Source organism: Octopus bimaculoides, chromosome 16 (genome assembly GCF_001194135.2).
Source record: "Octopus bimaculoides isolate UCB-OBI-ISO-001 chromosome 16, ASM119413v2, whole genome shotgun sequence".
Taxonomy (NCBI): Eukaryota; Metazoa; Mollusca; class Cephalopoda; order Octopoda; family Octopodidae; genus Octopus; species Octopus bimaculoides.
Window position 1 is genome coordinate 49,687,798 of NC_068996.1, and position 17,218 is coordinate 49,705,015.

Below are 17,218 nucleotides of genomic sequence, written 5' to 3' on the forward strand. Positions count from 1 at the left end.
ATATATATATATATATATATACAGCTAGTTATTTTACAACCCTAAAGCAACAATTGAAAGCAAAGTGAATAGGAATCAAACACCTAACCAAGAAGATCAATCAAAACTAATTAATGTAAGGCTATTTAGTGCAGTCAGGTTTAATGAAGTAAAGCTTAATGCTAAGGAATTATAAGGGGAAAAATTCTCTCTTCTTAGACATGGCTGTGTGGTTAAGTTCTTTCACAATTTGTCTCAGGTCCAGTTGCACTCTGCAGCATCTAAGTAATCAAAACCTTATGAGGGAATTTGGCAGATGGAAACTGCAGGAAGCCTGTTGTATATGGATGTGAACTCACACACAAACATGCAAAAATGTTCATATTTCATGTTTGTCACTTGGAGCAAAGCAGTGAGTTGAACTCATTGTTTATATTAAAACTGGTCAGTCTGCTCTTTCAAACACCTATGGAATAAAGAAATTCCTTTACTTGAAAAAACAGGTAAGGTTTGGCAACAGGAAGAGCATCCAGCCCTAAAATCCTGCCTTGAGTAACTTGAGCCTACACCCATACTAGCATGGGGGGGGGGGGGGAATAACCCTTTAGAATTCAGATTATTCTGTCAAATGTAATGTTTATTTATTCACATTGTTTTCAATTAATGAAGCTTCATATCACAGCTTCAAGATTTCAATGATCTGATTGTTTACTTTTAGAATGAGAATGCAGGTTAGATCATCATCATCATCATCATCATACAAAGCTCATTTTCCATGTTAGCATGGGTTGGACAGTTTGACAAGAGTTGGCAAACCAGAAGACTGCAGCAGGCTTCAATGTCTGTTTTGACATGGTTTTTTCTTATGGCTGGATGCCCTTGCTAGCACCATACACCTTACATAATGGACAATGTTTTTTTTTACGTAACACCAGCACTGGAGGTCTGTTTTGGCATGGTTTCTACAGCTGGATGCCCTTCCATATACCAACTACTATACAGTGTAGACTGGATGCTTGTTTTTTTTTACATGGCACCAGCATTGGCAGGGTCACCAAGTAACTTGCAAAACAAAGATGTAAGAGGCTAAATCTGGACAGTTTCAACCTAAAACAGGTAGAATATTTGAGCAGGATATGGCCACCTTAAATGCTAAATGCTTAAACAAATGAACAAACAGAACTAGATAAACAATGGCAGGCTGCCTTTTTATCAATACGATTTCAAGGAGTGGAAACTATTTCCATGTTTAATCAGAAAAAGTGTAAACATTTGAGGTTTTAGAACTCACAAAAGAAAAGTACTAAAAAGGACCCCACCTTTTTTTTTTGCTTTGTTTTTTTCATACAAGCCACCTTCTTTTTAATTAATTTAATTTCTAGAGAAGAACATTTAAAACATCAATTTGATTTTTTTTCTTTTTATGGGTACTGATTAAACTGCAGTTCATTTTAATTTCAGAAAAAAATCCTGTATAAACTAATTTTTAAATGATTATAATAAGCGATTTTAAAATCTTTCTTTTATCTTTTACTTGTTTCACCCATTAGACTGTGCCCATGCTGGGGTACCATCTGGAAGAATTTTTTTATTGAATGAATCGACCCCAGTACCTTTTTTAAAAAAAAATACCTGGTACCTATTCTATTGGTCTCTTTTGCTAAACCACTAAGTTACAGGGAAGTAAACAACAATTGTCAAGCAGTGGTGGGGGACAGACACACACATACGATATATATATACATACACACACACACACACTTACATGACAGGCTTCTTTCATTTTTCTGTCTACCAAGTTTATAATTCTATTAATTCTCCAAGGAGAGTTCTTGCTAAATGCTTCTTATAAAAGAATATTTCTTTGTAGCAGTTTCATGTGTCAAATGCATGCATGCATTCTTGTCTTTCATAAAGTCTGTTGCCATTAAGACTGCATTCAAACACAAATTTTAATGTCTTGGGAGGTTAAAATACAATAATCTCAACTTGTTTGTTTAACTCTGAGTCAACTATGACTAAGCAACATTTTATGACCAAAAGGCATTCCAGCTTTCTTTGATCAACTCTTTTTTCATTGGCACTGAGCTTCTAGAAAATGCACACAAATGGAGCGATGGCATTATAAGGGTGGTGTTCTAAAAGCAGTAAGGAAATAAAATTCAATACTGTGTGGCACCTTGGGCAAGTGTCTTCTACTGAAGCCCCAGGCCGACCAAAGCCTTGTGAGTGGATTTAGTAGATGGAAACCGAAAGAAGCCTGTTATAGATGTATATCTATGTGTGTGTGTGTGTGTCTGTGCTTGTCCCCCTCGCCCACCAGCGTTGGTGTGTTTATGTCCCCATAACTTAGTGGTTCGACAAAAGAGACCAATAGAATAAATACTAGGCCTAAAAAAAAGTTCTGGAGTTGATTTGTTTGACTAAGATTCTTCAAGGGGATGCTCCAGCATGACTGCAGTCAAATGAGTGAAACAAGTAAAAGAATGGGGAGGGAGCTTAACAGCAATTTTTAGCAAATTTCAAAGAGAAGGGGAGATAATTTTATAAATTAAATTTCTCAAAATTTATTTTCATGCTTAGAGTAAAAGAGTTTGATCTTTGCAGACAAGGGACAAATGTGATACGTTTTAAAAGTCTATTTCATCTCATCAGGATAGTGTAGCCTAACCAAGCTTGTTTAGCTAAGTTGACAAAGAATTTTTTCAGATATACAAAGAGCATTACAATGATTTTTTTTGATTAGCATAATTTCCATGACTAAAAGAAAGAAAGAAAAAATCAAACAGGCCAATGACAAAGTCAAGGGGCAACAGGATTATTTCCATATTTATTCTTGATATATTTATCAGAGTAAGCACATAAATGCGAAACAAAGTGGGGAAAAAATAGTACTCAAATACCAGAGGTAGAGTAATATGCTTTATCAAAAAGCAGCAAAAATATTACAAAAACTGTTACTCAGAGTTTCACGTTGACATTCATCAAAACTGTCTGACAAATGTGAAACTGAGTAACACTTCTTAATAAATAAATATATATATATATATATATATACACATATAGGCAGATTCAGAGTCAAATATGCTGCTCGCTGTTGTGTACATTACAAGAGAATAACTCTTCTCTTTTATGATGGCAATGTGTTCATAACATACTAGGCTCATAGGCACACAAAATTCTGGGACACCAGTGTTTCAACATGTGTCTCATCAGCCAGAAGTAGCAGCAGATCTAATCCAAGACAAAGTTACTGGCTTTGTTTAGACTTTCAGCAAACAAATTGTTTGCTCAGTGACGCTTTATTATCTGCCAACCTATAAAAAATATTTATTTGCACTGTGTACAGCAAGATCTGGAACAATTATTCACATGTTTATTCTTAACATGTCCGGCAGATTCAAACACAAAATATGCTGGTCACTGTAGTGTGTGTCACAGGAGAATAACCCCTCTCACTTTTATAACAACAGTATGTTCCACACACTTGGTTCATTCAAGCACAACATTCTGAGACACTAGTGTTTTGGCATAGGGTTAGTCAGCTGGAAGCAGCACCCTTACTTTTGAGCCTAAACAAGACTCTGGCTTTGTTTATAATTTCAGTGAACAAGCTGTTTACTGACCAGTGCTGATACATGCTAACTATAAAAAAAAATTTTAAATAAATCATCTTTACTGTGTGCAGTGAGATCTGAAAATGATGATTAGCATATTTGCATTCAATTTGCATATTTTACATATTCTGCCTGGACATATTAACCCATTAAGTTCCACTGTCCTATAAATAGGACACTAAATGAGAATATTAAATAAGCTATATCACATTGTCTCAGTGTCCTATTTATAGGACACCGAGTATTTCCATTTCTACTTGAAGTAAAGGAGTTTTAATAATTATTTTTTTTCATTTTAACCTATTTTCAATCCTCTGTAAAAATTTAAGTACTCTGGGACTTAATGGGTTAAGAATAAATAAGCAAGCAATCATTTCAGATCTTATTGTACATGGTGAAAATATTTTTTTTTTAATATTGAATATCAGTCACAAGAAATTCTGAACTGAAATTTACTAAAAGAGAATCTAAAATGACATTTTCCGATATATCCTTTTAACCCTTGCTAGCACTGACAACAGACATTAGATGATGATGTAATTTGAGGGCAATTTCGCTGCCATTTTAGCAAGTCAGATGACCACAAGAAAGCCTTTCTAATTGATTCAATGATTCCAGAATTGCTTAGAATCATACATAAAACTTGAAATATAACCATCTTACAGTATGGATAGTAAGATGCACTGCAAATTAAATAATTTATGGGACATGAATAATCTTTCTTTCTTTTTTCTTTACTTTTTTTCAGTTGTTGGACTGAAGCTATACTGGGACACTATCTTGAACTCCAGTACTAATTTCAAGCCTGGTACTTATTCTATCATTCTTTCTGGCCAAACTGCTAAGTTATGGAGAAGTAAACATCAATACTGATTGTCAAGCAGTGGTGGAGGGACAAACAGATACAAAGACACCTATACATTTATTTATATATATGTATAGGCTTCCATACAGCTTTGGTCTACCTAATTTACTCACAAGGCATTGATTGGCCCTGGGCTATGGTAAAATATACTTGCCCAAGATGCTGTGTAGCAGGGCTGAACCAGAAACCATCTGGTTGCAAAATGAGCTTTTCAACCAAACCATTTGCCTATTCCACTCCCCACCACCACCACCACCACCACCACCAATGCTGAAAAACATTGAACATGTGTTACCACCTGGCAGACATGTAGCCTTCTTCTCCACTTCCATCTTTTTTAGGTTTTAAACCCTTTTTGTTGTATTTCTGTAGAATCACACTAACTTTGTTTCAGTTACTTTTTGAAAGTAAATTTTAAGAACTATCATTAAGGTGCAGGAGTGGCTGTGTAGTAAGTAGCTTGCTTACCAACCACATGGTTCCAGGTTCAGTCCCACTGTGTGGCACCTTGGGTGTCTTCTACTATAGCCTCGGGCTGACCAAAACCTTGAGTGGATTTGGTAAACAGAAACTGAAAGAAGCCCGTCATATGTGTGTGTGTGTGCGTGTGTGTTTGTCCCCCTACCATCGCTTGACAACCGATGTTGGTGTGTTTACATCCCTATAACTTAGCGGTTCAGCAAAAGCAACCGCTAGAACAAGTACCAGGCTTACAGAGAATAAGTCCTGGGGTTGATTTGTTCAACTAAAGGTGGTGCTCTAGCGTGGCCTCAGTCAAATGACAAACATATTTTAAAAAAAAAAAAGGCAGTGATCTGGCAGAATCGTTAGCATTCTGGGCGAAATGCTGAGCAGTATTTCGTCCGTTTTTACATTCTGAGTTCAAATTTCACCGTGGTCAATTTTGCCTTTTATCCTTTCAAGGTAGATAAAATAAGTACCAGTTGAGTACTGGGTTGATGTAATTGACTATCCCCCTCCCCCAAATTTCAGGCCTTGTGCGTATAGCAGAAAGGATTATTAAACTGGTGTTAGAAACAAATTAACATGACATTTTCTATAGGCGTAGGAGTGGCTGTGTGGTAAGTAGTTTGCCTACCAACTACATGGTTCTGGGTTCAGTCCCACTGCGTGGTACCTTGGGAAAGTGGCTTCTACTATAGCCTCGGGCCAACCAAAGCCTTGTGTGTGGATTTGGTAGACGGAAACTGAAAGAAGCCTGTTGTATGTATGTGTGTGTGTATATATATATATATATATGTATGTGTGTATATGTTTGTGTGTGTGTCTTTGTCCCCCCAACATCACTTGACAACCGATGCTGGTGTGTTTACGTCCCCGTAACTTAGTGGTTCGGCAAAAGTGACCGATAGAATAAGTACTAGGCTTCCAAAGAATAAGTCCTGGGGTTGATTTGCTCGACTAAAGGCGGTGCTCCAGCATGACCACAGTCAAATGACTGAAACAAGTAAAAGAGTAAAAGACAGGTTTAAATTTAGATCGCTTTCAAACAGATTTTGTGTCTTAGATCCAAGGGTGGTCTTAGTCAGGTTTGTATCAAGAGGGTTAATTCCATTACAAGTTTTCTCTCCAACATCAATACAATATAGCACCAATACACGCACGCCCATTCTCAAATTAAGTCGCATGTTCATACCATGCACAGTTATTTCTCCTGCATACATCAGCTGTTTTTCATTCATTTGTGCTTTGTCTCTCTATCTTCTAATTAACTTTAAATGTCCAATGAATTGTACTTGCACTGATTTCTTGTTAGGCACTGCACCGTTTCTGCATTTAGTTGCCCATGTCCCCATACCGTGCAATATCATCAGCTCTGTCAACACTAAACTACAATTCTACACAAAAATACTGAATGGCCTTTTAATTTCTAATATGATAGGTTGTCAAATAATGCATTATTCAAATTAAATAACTCATTTTATCCAATTGCAATGCTGAAGGACTCCTGCTTGTGTAGCATGGTGCAGAGTCCTGTTGCCAGAGATAGGGTCTTCCAACAGCCACCCTCTTGACCCAGGGCAGCACTACCTCCTCTAGGCACTTGATGTAAGCCTCTGTGTTGAATCTGAGGTTGTGTGGGAAGATGAATGGAAGCTTAACATCACCATCACAAGTAATCACTCCAAACACCATATAAGGAATTGTAAAGGAAGAAGCAGCGCAAGGAGAGACCCAACAACAACTTCTTCCACCACTGAGACAACAAATGCTCTCCACCCCACCCTCAGACACACCTACCCCCACCCTCGTGCCTGTTTGCAATTGAACTTGTGGATCCCTCAAGTCACATTCGACTAAACATAGTCACAAGTTCACACAAGCGCAAATCATTCTCGAACCCGAGAGACTGCCCACAACTATATATATATATATATATATATATATATACACAAACATACATACAATGATCTGTACCAATCTTTGGTTATTTCTTTATTTAAATAATGGTTTTGAAGTACAATTTTCTAGGACATCATATCCCTCCCTCAAACAATTAAATCAAAATGTCTAATTTTAATCTAAGCTATCCCTTTCATATTCCAACAATACATCTGAATATTTTTTACATATTTTCATAGCATTTATAGTTCTTTCTTTACTCCCAGAAAAAAACAATCATAAAGTCTGATTGCAAAAAAAACGAAAAACAAAAGTTTTTCAGATATCTGTCTATAGCCACTGTGTTTATAAGCGCCCTATCTAAGTCACCTGAATAACAAAGTATGTATTTGCTCATAAGAACTACCACAACAGACTTTAGAGCTGGTTGTGCTAAATTCTACAGTTACCTAAGCCATCTGTTGCCAAATTTCTCATATTTCTGTCTTCTCTCAGCCTCACTAAGTACGATATATATTTCACCAATACTGATTTTCAAGGCAAAACACTGGATCAATAGAATAATAAATTTATTAAAAAAAAAAAAATACTTTAAGCAATTAATGAGAGTATTCAAAGAATCCTGTATATTATATTGAAACAACATTTTGTAATTAGAATTTAACACTTGTTCCAACGGGATTTTTTTTTTTTTTTTTTTTTTGCTAAAAGCATTAACTAATGCATCAGTAGAATAGTGGTTAAGATTGTTGCTGTTTTTAGTTTAGAAATAAACTTTACTAATCTGAATTTAGATTGGTAAACATATGTTAATACATAAAGTCAGTGATGATGAGTGGAGATCAAAACTTTAACAAGACATTAAATGTTTTAATCTCTTCAAATAAGGTTAATGATATAAAAAAAATTATCATCTTCATTACAGGGCTCTGCTAAGCCATCAATCCACTTTGCCAGGGTCTTCTTTGTGAGGGTGTCATGTTTCTGCTCCATAGAGGAGAATGGAGAAGACCAATGCATTGTAGATGCGGAGCTTTGTCTTCTGGGAGACAGAACAATGGTGCCACCAATGCTTCCACAAAATGATGAGAAGAACATTAAATAGTACCATCATATTTCCAACCTCATAGCCATCCACAGCAAGAACTGGTACAGACACATCCTCTGCCACCTGCCAAATCATCTTATCAGAAGAGCCTTATTCTCATTTGATGCAGCAGCTGCAGGTTGGAAGAGGCCCTATGGCAGACTCCGTGCCATATAAGCTGGACATGATTAAAGAAGATCTTGATGTCATCTTGGAGGATGCTGAGTGGCTGGCACAGGACTGCCAGTGATAGGAAGCACTGGTGTACCTGGTCAGCTCTACACACAATGACGCTTCTAGGACCACTAACCTGGGATGACCCCAAGTCCCATCAAGTAAGAGCATGAAGCAACAGAATCTTCATTATAACTATCTCGCACATTTAACCCTTTAGCATTTAACTGGTCGTGTCCAGTCCAAATAGTAACTGGTTTTATATTCAAACCAACCAAGTCTGACCAGGTCTAGCCTACCAGGAAATGTCTTTAAATTAACCTATCACACCATCAAAATCTCAAAAGCTACAGGATAGTATACAATTAATTGCAAACAATGTGAATAAACGAGCATTACATTTGATAAAGTTATCTGAATATTAAAGGGTCAATCCATTAGAATTTAAACTGGCCATATGCTAAACATTCTATTTGTTTTATGTTCAAACTGGCCAAATCTGGCCTACCAGGCAATATATTTCTAAAACTAAACAATCACATCATCAAAATCTCAAAGCTCTGAGATAATGCACGATTAATTCAAAACAGCATGAATAAATAAGCATTACATTTGACAAAATAATCTGGATGTTCCACAGTTAAACATTTTAGAATAAGTTTGATTGTTTTGATTTATCAAAAGAAAATATTTCTAACAAATAATAAAGTTTAGATAATCTTCACCACAAATAAAAACATCTAAGAAAATCTGCCACACCACCAAACCATTTGTTGCAATCATGCAACAAAACTATTGTCTGGATGACGAAACAGAAAGAGAAAAAATACAACTCATACTACAGTAAAAAATATCCTAAAACAATATTAAGCAGTGCTCACTAAAAATTTCATTAAAAAATTAATCATTAATCAATATTTAAATCAACATTTCTGACTATCAGAGTTAATGTCAGTTTCACATTAAAATTAATGAATTTGGATATGTTTGTATTGTGTCGAGTTAAAAACAAATCTGATATTGCAGAATGCTGACTCTTCATATTTTTCAGTCGTTGGACTGTGGGCCATGCTGGGGCACAGCCTTGATGGGTTTTAATTAAATGAATTAACACTAGTACTTATTTTGACCCTTTTGTTACCATATTTCTGTTGAGATGCTCTGTGTTTCTTTCAATTAATTTAAATATAACAAAGAATTTAGTAAAATAACTTAGTTATCATAAAACTAGTGTTAGGAACATAAATTTGTGACTAAGGTTTGGTGGAAGATTTTAATTCAAAACTTATGAAAACAAGACATTTGTACTACAGAGCCAGAGGTGATTTCAGCCAGGTTGGTATTGAAAGGGTTAAAGTTTGACACTTATTCTATTAGTCACTTTTACTGAACTGTTAAGTTACAGGAATGTAAGCAAACCAACAACTGTGGTCAAGTGGTGGTGTGAGACAAGCACAGGCAGGCGCGCGCGCGCGCACGCACGCACACGCACGCACGCGAAGGGAACTGAGTTCAGAATATAAAGACCCAGAAGAAAATGATAAATCAGTTCTGATGAATCTTTACATTCTCAGCTCAAATGTGCTAACTCACTGCTTTAATAATCCTTTCCAGTACAGGAACAAGGCCTGAAATTTTGGGAGAGGGAATGGGGAGTGCTAGAGCCAGTGACATCAACCCGAGTGCTCAACTGGTATTCATTCCATCAACCCTGAAAGGATGAAAGGCAAAGTCAACCTCAGTGAAATTTGAGCTCAGGACATAAAGACAAACGAAATGCCACTCAGCATTTTGTCCAGCATGCTAATGGTTCCGCCCGCTTGCTGCCTTAACTCACTGCTTTGATAATAATAATAATAATGATAATAATTGTGCCTGTAATAACTGGTGCATTGGAAACTGTAAGCAAAGATATAGACAAATGGTTGAAGGAGATTGGAATAGAATGTCCCTGTAGAGCTTCTGTAGAAAGTTTGCCACTTAAGGACAGGAAGGATTATCAGGAGGGTTCTAAGCACTTGAAAGACTATTGAAAGCTTGAGGATACTTAAGGTTACAGGTAGTAACTGTCTACCCACAGAAACCCTACCAGGGATAAGAACAGACCAGAGTCAAATCATCAATAATAATTCTTTCTAATTTTTGGTACAAGGCTAGCAAATTTGGGGTAGAGGGAGAGGACTTGTCGATTACATTGACCCCAAAGTCCAACTGGTACTTATCTTAACTCCAAAAGGATGAAAAGAAAAGGATTTGACTCAAGAATGTAAAGATGATGAAAAACCACCAAGCATTTTGTCCAGTGTGCTAACAATTCTGTCAGCTCACTGCCATAATAATAATAATAATAATAATAATAATAAGAGCACTTAGAGAGCGCAAACCTCCACCAGGGCAACACCAACATCCTCTCAACAATTAGCCAGAGATGATTTTTAAAATGAGAATAACTGAAATAAACTCAACTGCTCTCAAAAATGAGAATACTAATAATGAACCCGACCGATCTCAAAAATTAAGTAAAAAAAACAAAAATAATTCAGAATCGTTGCCTGGTGCCGGGTTGATCCCAAAACCTAATCAGTTTGTGCCAGTCACAAGGCCAAACATCTTGGAAGTTTCATCCAAATCCACCCAGTGGTTCTTGAGATATCTTGTCCAGGGACAAACAAACACGACTGATAACAATACCTCCGCCTTAGTGAAGGCAATAATAATTAAACAAATAGTTACTGAAGGAGACAGAGGCTCTTCTTGAGTTGCTAGACATGTTCTTTATCACCACACAAATCAAAATATTAGTCATAAGTGAAAGAGAAAAACTTATGGAGAAACTACAATGAAGGTGGTTGTTATTGCACCATATTTATTCTATTATTCAAGAACATACTCATAAAGATTTTTGATACTATATAGCTTGTATGACTGATGGAGGAAACTTATCGACACCCAGGCACAATGCAAATACATAAAGAGGTGGGGTTGTTGTTGAGAGAAAGAAAATATTAGAAGGGACTGGAAAAGAGCCAGTTTAGAAAGTTTTGTAATTCATCAGGTTTTTTTTGAATTCTGATCATATGCAAACTCATTATATATAGCTTGACAGATTCAACCATCTATCCATCTTCTCTACCTTCTAGAGGGGTCATGGGTGGGGAGAGTCCTCAGGTACCTCTTCCGTTGGGTCCTTTCAGAAGTAACCATCATTAGACTTTCCTGCTGGGTTTCCAAACACGAACAACTGAACTATGGATATTCTCCAACCATCTTATTCCTAGTTTATCCCCAAGTCTCCTGCCAGTTGTGGGGCTAGTCCTCTGGCACTTTCTCCATAGGGTCCTACCAGAAACAACCATCATCACACTTTCCAGCTGGATTCCAAAACGTGACCAACTTAGACTATGGATATTATCCGACCATTTCATCCTTGGTTTACCCCAACATCTCCTCTCAGCTGGTTTGACTTGAAGAATCCGTCTTGCAATTCTTCCCTGCAACATTCTAATCACTTGTTTGAATTATCTGAGCTGTGACTTTCCAAAGTGGAGAAGTAGTGGCTTGGCCTGGAGAGACTCCCCAATCTCTGAACCACACACCCTATCCAGTAATGTTACTCCAGATATCCTTTAGAGAAATCCAATTTTGGTCACTTGTATTCATGAACATACTTTTTCAGTCATTACCCGACATTCATGAAATCAAACTAGTTCGTAACTTTTGTAATGTTAGTATATGATAGTTCAAAATTTTAATAGGAAGGCCATTCAGTCATAAAAACTCTGCCAAATACAGACACAGAAGTCTGGTGCAGGCTCTTCCCTGGCCAGTTCCTGTCAAACCATCCAACCCATGCCAGAATGGAAGGTGGACGTTGAATGATGATGAGGAGGATGATGGATTAAGAAGCATACCAAACAAAATTAAGTTTCATCACCAGAGAAAACAGTAAAAAAAAAAAGTGAGCTAATGAAGAAGCCTCTACACAATCATTAAACCTGCTAGAAACAGCAGCTAAATCTCTCTGAAGTCACTTACCTTTTATTATAATTTTCTTTTTTACTTGTTTCAGTCAATGAACAACTATGTTGGGGCACCAACATGAGTTTTGTTGAACAAATCAACCCCAGTACTTATTCTACCAATTTCATTTGAACTGCCAAGTTATGAGGAAGTAAATAAACCAACCCATTGTCAAACAATGGAGCAGGGAAGAGAGGGAGACAAACATAAACGTGTGTGTGTGTGTGTGTGTTTGTGTGTGTGTATATATATAACATATGCACACATACAGTGAGCCTTCACACAATTTCAAACTATCAAATCCACTCACAAAGACATTGGTGAGCCCAGCGTTATAATAGGAGACACTTGCTCCAAGATGCCACACATTGGGACTGAACTGAAAACCACGTGGTTGCAAAGCGAGACCACACACCCAGACTTGTCACTTGCAAGCACGTATTACTGCGTAGTACGTGCCATGGTTTTGCTAAATTATTTTAGGGTCCCTCTGTTAGTCTTGAGCTTTACCATTTTCTTCAGTTCTTCCACTTTTGATCCAACAGAACAAAGGTCTGCTACTATAGCCCCAGGACAAACAATGCCGTGTGAGTGTATGTGTGTCAGTGATGTCAGTGTGTGGGTGATGTGTGCGCACGGGCGGGGGCGATGGTGTGGGCATGATGTGTGTGATGGTGTCTTTATGTCTATGTTTGTCCCTCCACCACCACCACTTGACAACTAATATTAGTTTGTTTTTACATCCTTGTAACTTAGCAGTTTGGCAAAAGAAACAGAATAAGTGCCAGACTAAAAAACAAAAAAAAAAATATGTACTGGGGTAGAGTTGTGAAATAAAACCATTCAAGGCAGTGCTCCAGCATGGCAACAGTCCAATGACTGAAATGAGTAAAAAAAATTAAGAAAAAAAAGACAGACCAAGAAATAGAGTTTAAGAAAACTTCCAATGAGGCATATATATATATATATATATATATATATAAATATATATATATATATATATTATAATAATAATAATGGAACAGTTATTATGAAGCATTGTATAGAATATATTGAATAAAGGATCGTAGGTAAGGCCAGAACAATGCAAAGTAAATGTGAAGTAAAATCACACCTGCAACATTCGTTAATTTCTTGAGGATGGACTCATAACCCTGAAATATTGAATGCAAGGTAAGTCTACATTAATTCATATATTTGTTTTCTTGTGATTTGCCTTACTTTTACTTTGCATTGTTCTGGCCTTACCCATGATCCTTTATATATATATATACATAGGTTTCAAATTTTGACACAAGGTCACCAATTTTGGGGGAAGAGGGCAAGTTGATTACACTGACCCCAATGCACAACTGGTACTACTTATATTTGGCCCCAGGAGGATGAAAGGCAAAGTCAACCTCAGCGGAACTTGAACTCAGAGCATAAAGATGGATGAAATGCTGCTAAGCATTTTTTGCCTAACGTGCTAACAATTCTGCCAGCTTGACACCATCAATTTGACAGCTATGTTATTAACAAACAAAAAAAAAAAGGAAAAGAAAAAAAAAAAATCAACTTAATATCGGTATATCAACTGCTGTAAGTTTTCACCTCTCTATACACAAAACATTTCTCAGTATACAAAATATTATGAGGATAATTGGAACATATGTCAGACTATTATTTCCAAAATAATTTTTATTTTAAAATCAATGAAAAACAAAAACATCCCAAAACAAAAAGTCTTTTTTTTTTCTCAAAGTTATTTGCATAAACCATCTATCTATTAACTGATTCTAAATATCTACCTATTAACTGATTCTTACTCATTACAATAAAATTAAAATTGTGTATAAGGATGATCAATTTTTTTTAATGTTTTTTTTTTCTAGAATCTTTTTAGTTAGGAGACATTGTCCACAACTGTTTTTCAGGACCTCAAAGATTTGTGGTGGAAAGGGAAGACAATATTCTCAAACTGTAAACCTGGCCCAAAAGCTTACAACAGGAGTGGACTAAAGTTCCAGTATTGAAAGTATTAAACTAGGTAATAAATTAAGACTGCCACCCCAGTAAGCCATGGCAGAATTTGAACTTGGAACCCCAAAAGCAAAATATCACACTGCAAGGCAGTCAATCTGACATTCATTCTTACAATTCCATTAATCCACTGCTCTGGATCAGTAAATTTTTTATTGATCCTAGAAAGGATCAATAAAAGCAAAGTTAACCTGTGCTTGAGAAGACCTGTTGAGTCGAGTAAAAATCGCTGTCATGGCTGATGCCAGTGCCGCCTGACTGGTTCCCATGCTGCTGGTACATAAAAGCACCGTTCGAGCATGACTAATACCAGTGTTGCCTGATGGCTCACATGCCGGTGGCACGTAAAAAGCACCATTGGAGCATGGTCGATGCCAGTGCTCCCTGACTGGCTCCCATGCCAGTGGTGCATAAAAAAGGCACCCACTGCACTATCAGAGTTGGTGTTAGGAAGGGCATCCAGCTGTAGATGCACGGATGTAGTCCTCAGTCAAACCGTCCAACCCATGCCAGCATGGATAGCGGACATTAAATGACGATGAACCTCAGTGGAATTTGAACTTGAAACACAAGTGCCAATTTCCTACCTTACGGTATGGTATATTCCTAAATTGATGTCACTATGATTCTTGTCAAACCACTTTATGTAATTATGTTAAGGATCCCAGTACACCAGTAAATTTCCCCCTTCATAACATTCCAAGCAAACATTAATATTTGTTTTAATTCAAATGCTATGCAATTTCTCAACATAACTAACTCAGTGGTTTCATTTTCAAGCACGGACATGTTTAGTCATAGGACTAAAATAATTTGAAATATTAATTTAAGGTTGGCCAACCAGTATGTTGTACTAGTGTTTTTTTTTTCTCTCTCTTTTTTTATCCCCTCCCTACCAGTTTTTGGTATGTAGGTATTTAATGTCTTGCAGAAGACAAACTACTTAAATAGTAGAACTATGATGTCTGTCCTCACAAGACAGTTCAACAAAATCTTAAAAAGTAGAGCTTAGCATCAAATTTAAGAAGCATAAATTAAGTCATTTTGATTGTATCCAGAGTTTGTTGACACTAGCTAAAGCTGGTTTAAATCAACAAGATGACAAAATTTCCTTTACAGAAAAAAAAAGAAAAAAAAAAAAAAAAAAAAAAAAAAAAGAAGACTTGTTTATATACTTACATCTTACATATACAAATATACCAACATGTAGTGGGAAACGTGTAAATTAAATAAGTTATCAAAGTCTTTTTGTTTCAATCTTATTTGCACACAACAATTTTAAAACTAGCATCTATTCAACAATAATTTACCATCTTGTGAAGAAGCTACCTGATTTTGTTAAACCAATCGTTTCATATGAATTAAATTCAAGAGTTAACAATATCTTAGTCCCAAAGTTGTTTCCCCGTTCCAAGCTACATGAATGGGCATACCTTTCATGTAATATTTTTGGTGGATCTCCAGCTGTCACAGTGTACTACTAGTGTTCTTGGCAAAGCATGACAAATATTTTTTGATAGTAGAAAGGCACCAGATCATGTGTTTTGCTAACGAGAATTTACAAAGGAACTTTGAAATTGCAATAAAAAAAAAAAAAATCTCCATGACTTACTGAAGCACAATTAGTTTTGTTTGTTGGTGTGAGGAGGAAAGGTAATAATATCCAAAGCTCTGTTTTTAGGTTCTTTTTAAATGGGTGAGACTAATGGAATTCTAATAAATTTTTAATACGTCCACAGCTCAGTGGATATGGAGTAGATATAAGCAAAGAAAAATATTCAATTTGAATGAGGTTTTCAGAGAAGGTAGTGAAATAAAGAATAGAACTAAGTTCCTTGAATATCTTCAGGCTTTTGTGGTTCACAAGCTGTCGTGGAATACAATTCAACAACAGGTTGATATTTGCAGAGAGAAATTAAAAAATGAAAGAGAGAGAGAGGGGCTTGCTTAATATATATGTGCAGATAATATCATTGGTACTGTCTGAGAGTTTCCCATGGTTAACAATGCAATTTCGATGACAATTCCCATGACAAAACTGCATTGACTGAATGTGTTCCTAATGTGCACAAATTAGAGAATAACTAGCTTCCACAAGGATGCACAATCATATTGAAAGATCTGAAACTAGTGTGTGTGTGTGTGTGTGTGTGTGAATCATCCACTTATCCGTGTGGGAAGGGACGATGAATAGGTGTCCTATGAGACACTGATTATGTTTTCATGTGGAAACAATGTAGGTGTACACACACACACGTAAACCTTTCATTTAGTCATGTACATGAAATGAAATGTAACATTTGGAGCAGTAGGCAGTAATACTTGATGCAAAGTCCACATTCTAATGATTTGGTCTACATTGTCTTTTTAATTTGCTTCACACACCACCATGTCCTCAACACTTACTACAAGCTCTGAAATTACAATTTTCCTCACTAGCTGTTAAACAAGGTATGATTAACCAAATATTTCTAATTCTTAACTATTATGTCCTTCAATTAAGAAAAAGAAAAAAAAACTTTAACCTTTCATTTTATGAATTTGTAGTATTGTAGGTATGTCGAAAAGTTGACTCTTTTTGAGAGACCATATTCCTTATGAAATACTTCAATTAGTTTTTGACGAAAAGAAAAGACTTTGGAAAGATTTAGTAAGTTCTTTATTACTAAAGCTGCTGTTTAAAACATAACATGTTCTTATATATAATTAAAATAAGCTTTAAGTTAAATATGATCACTTTATTATGGACAGTTTACGACCACAGAAGCAAGGGATTGGTGGTCTCAAATAAAATAATTATAAGAAGGTTGAAAAGTGTTCAGATGACAAATGAAATGCTTCTAAATAAAACATCTGGATTCCAAAAACTTCAGTAGTTAAGGAAAGCATAAAGCAGTAGTTTGATTGAGCCTAACAGAAATTCAAAAGCTGACATGAAACCACCTATCATACTATGAAAATTTTATTTGCCTTTTAAAAATGAAAGTACTGAATAGAATAACGCTTCGTATTTCTTTTGACTTTATTCTCCAGGTTCAAATTTTGGTCAACTTTGCTTTTCACCTTTTTGGGACTGAGGGGGGGGAAGAA

The 17,218-nt window shown here is 36.1% G+C and overlaps 1 protein-coding gene across 1 annotated transcript in view; it reads right to left on the reverse strand.

Annotated features, from left to right (window-relative positions):
• LOC106877587 (protein Smaug homolog 1) overlaps positions 1–17,218 on the reverse strand; it is a 109,141-nt gene that overhangs the window by 49,036 nt on the left and 42,887 nt on the right. The window lies entirely within an intron of this gene.